The sequence below is a fragment of the Petaurus breviceps genome, unplaced genomic scaffold, assembly GCF_028583685.1.
Source record: "Petaurus breviceps papuanus isolate PSGF00001 unplaced genomic scaffold, PetGlider_PUasm1.0 98, whole genome shotgun sequence".
Taxonomy (NCBI): domain Eukaryota; kingdom Metazoa; phylum Chordata; class Mammalia; order Diprotodontia; family Petauridae; genus Petaurus; species Petaurus breviceps.
Window position 1 is genome coordinate 43,620,182 of NW_027187460.1, and position 3,981 is coordinate 43,624,162.

The window sequence follows — 3,981 nt, forward strand, 5'->3', positions numbered from 1 at the left end:
ATTATAAACTAAAAATGAAATATAAAATTTATTTTAAAAAAAAGAACCTGAAACTCATGTTTCATTTCAAAAGCTGGAAACCTTAAAATAAACATGTCTCCTTTCTCAGGTTTTCACTAACTCTGCTTCTTAAGTGGTATCAAGTAATCAATTTCTACCAAAAAAGGAGAATTATATACAAAGGAACTGGAACCCTCAGTGATATTATTATACCAAGCATTTATATAACATTTTAAAATTTCAAAAGTAATTTTAAAATGTTGCTTCCTTCATCCTCATAGTTCTATGAAATAGTCCACGTTGATTAAAAGAAGAAGAGTAAAAAGTGAAATGTGATAAAATATCTAAAAAGTAAATTGGAACTAAACTGAAAGGGTGTTCAGTGTTTCACTTAGAATTTGGGACTGTATTCTGTAGACAATGGGGTACATTTAAAATTATTTTATCATGTGATCAGGGCCATACATCTTCTGGAAATTCATCTGGTAGAAATGCATAAGATAGGGGCGGCTAGGTGGCAAGTGAGTAAAACGCTGGCCCCGGAGACAGGAGGTCCTGAGTTTGGTTCCGGCCTCAGACACTTAACACACACACACACACACACACACACACACACACACACACACACACACACACACTAGCTGTGTAGCCTTGGGCAAGTTACTTAACCCCAATTGCCCTCCAAACGGCAAAAAAAAATGTATAAGATGTATTAGAGAATTAAAAAGATAAGGAAATAAATGGTTATTTAAAAGATCCAGATCAGTGTTGATAACTTAGGTTATTGGAAGAAAGTATGGAATGCAGAAGGGTCTCTCAAACAGATATGTAGGACCTATAGGACTCAGCCTAATTAGGTGATCAAATTTTAACATTTTGAGATAGGAATGTTGGAGGGAGATCAAATTGAATATTCAGTCATATGCTTCCATAGTCAGAAATCATCTTGAATATTTGAGTATTCAGTTCTTGGTAGCACATTTTAGGAAGAATATTGATAAATTGGAGCAGATTCAGAGGAGGCTTCCCTTTGAAAAATTGTGCTGAATGAGGGAAAGGCCACAGGAATAGAGGTAAGCAAATTTTCTAATTTTCAGGAGAGGGAAGAGGGAACATTCCAAGCATAAACCATGCAACTTGGCTTCAGTTCCTGGCAAAATTCTAGACTGTATTGCCAAAGCTATGGTTTGTAATGATTTGTAAAAGAAAGTAGTAATTATTAACAGTCAGCTTGTCTAGAAGTTGGAACATTTAATGGCTGAATTATCTCATGCAATTTTTGTACTATAGATGGAAATGGTATAGATATACTGTAGCTCAGAATGACATTTCAGAATTTGGAAAAAAACTCCAAAAACTATCTAGTCTAACCATTTACCCTAAGATAATCTCATCTACTCCATAGCAAGTTGCATTTTCTTGATTACTATGGGAGTTCATTCCACTTTTGGGTTGCTCTGTCAGGAAATTTTTCTTGACATCAGGCTTAAATTCACCTCTCTGAAACTTCCAGTCCTCATTTCTAGTTCTGTCTTCTCAACAGTCAGAAGTCTCTTTCTGAGACACCTCTTTCACATGACAGTCATGCATAAGATACCTTACTTAAATCATATCCTTGCATCTTTTGTTCTCCAAACAAAACATTGCTATTTCTCAGACCCTCATAGAATATGGAGTCAAAGATTTTTTTTTTCATTTTGTTATCCCTCATTTGAATTTTCCTCAGTAAATCAATGTTAATTTAAAATTTTAGATCCAGAACATGATACTCTAGATGGGGCACTATCAAGGAACAATACAATGTGACTGTCACCTCTTTATCCTTGGAAGCCTTAACTTTCTTAACATGACAAAAAGATCTATTGAAAAAAAAACACTTTGGATTTTAACATAAAAGTACAATGAGAGAGCCCATTCATTCGCTTATGCAGAAGAAATAGTAGAAGCTATAAGAAGAGGGAACTTATTTAATGTTGTGCCCAATAGACACAATACTTAACAGTGGCTGGTAGTGTTTATGGAACCAATAGTACAAGGTGAGGTAGCAGAGATTCCACAAAATACAAGAGTAATGTTGAGTGAAATCTTAGCATCTAAAAGATAATATGTATCTGGTAGGGCCAAACAATTATTCAGTTAGAGTTTATTATTTGCCTGCTATATGTCAGACACAGTGCTAAGTGCTGAAGATACAAAGAAAGGTAAAAAGTTCCTTTTTCATGGAGTTCAAAATCTAATAGGGTGGGACAACATGAAAACAACTATCCACAAACATACTATATATGGGATAAATTGCAAAGGGCAAAGGGAAAAAAACCTAGAGTTTAAAAAGGTAAGGAAAGGTTTCTCATAGAGTATAGAATTTTATGGAAGTAAGGAAATGCAAGAGGTAGACAGGAGAAATAATCTTCCAAACCTGGAAAATAACCAGTGAAATTTACTAGAGTCTCTCTTTTTGGAGGAACGGCAAGAAGAATCACTGCTGTACAAAGTACATAGGAAGGAGTAAAGTGTTATAAGTCTGGAATTGTAGAAAGGGACCATAGAGTAAATGGCTTTAAATGCCTAACAGGATTTTATGGAAATGATTGGGAGTTACTGAAGTTTATTGTTTGAAGGTGAGATATAATATCTGTGTTTTAGGAAGATTAATTTGACAGCTGAGTAAAGAATGAACTAGAGTACAGAGACTGGTGTCAGGGACACCAACCAGTAAGCCAGCAAAATAGTCCAATAATGAGGTGATGAGGATCTGCAGAACAGTGCTGACAGTTTCAGAGTAAAGAACGGGTCAGAGTTGGTACAGTATGTTGTGCCTGGAGTCAGGAAAACCCATATTCAAATATTATCTCATATATTTATTTGCTTGTGATGCTAAGTCACTTAACATCTGCTTGATTCAGTTTCCTCAGCTGTAATATTGAGAATATAAGTTTATAAGCTATCTCCATCCAGATAAAGAACTGATAAATACAAGTATGTACAGAATTCTATACATATATATATATATGCACATGCACACACATATAATTGTATGTGCACATATGCATATTTTTGTGTATATATATATACATATATACCTACATATATACATATATACCTACATATAGTAATATATACCTACTCACAAACATGCCTATATATACATATATACTCACACATATAGAATGTGTATATTTATACACATACATATATATGTATGAATGTATACACCTATTTTTGTCTAATAGTAGCCATCTCGGGGGGGAAGAGGAAGGAAGAAAAAAATGGAAACATGGTAATTATGTTGCATATTTGAAAATAATAGCACATTGTACCTAGCAGGTTTGCAGTTTCATTTGCAATAATCTTCTTTTTATTGTACCGTGTTATAAAATGCTTGTTTTATTCCATAAATTAAAAAAAAGCATATATATGTTGTGAAGATCAAATTTGATATTTGTGAATTGCTAAGTACAGCAAGTGTCAAATAGTTAGTGCTATATAAATGATTATCCCCTCCCCCTTCTCATACACAAGAGATGAAATGAAGAAAAAAATAGGTCTTGACAACATTGGATGGAGGTGGAGGATTAGGAGAGAAGGAGGAGCTGAAGATGACAACAAGGTTTTGAGCTTGTGGGGCTGGGATGGTGAAGGTGGGTGGGTGTTCGGAAAAGATAATGTGTCTATTTTTGGATATACTTAATTTAATATGTTTACAGGATATTTAGTTTAAGATGTTTAGTAGACAAGTGAAGATGGATTCTGAAGGTTAGGAGAGAGGTTAAGTCTACAAATAGATCTGAGAATTATTAGACTAACTGGAAGTAAATTATATTACCAAGTAGAATAATATAAGGAGAGAAGCGATGGGGTTTCAAGACAAAGTGCTGGGGAAAGTGTTTAGACTGGTAGGAGGAAAGCCATGATAAAGTAGTGTCACCAAGCCTAAAAGATGAACTTATCAAGGGGAGAGTGATAGTGTTAAAGGCTGAAGAG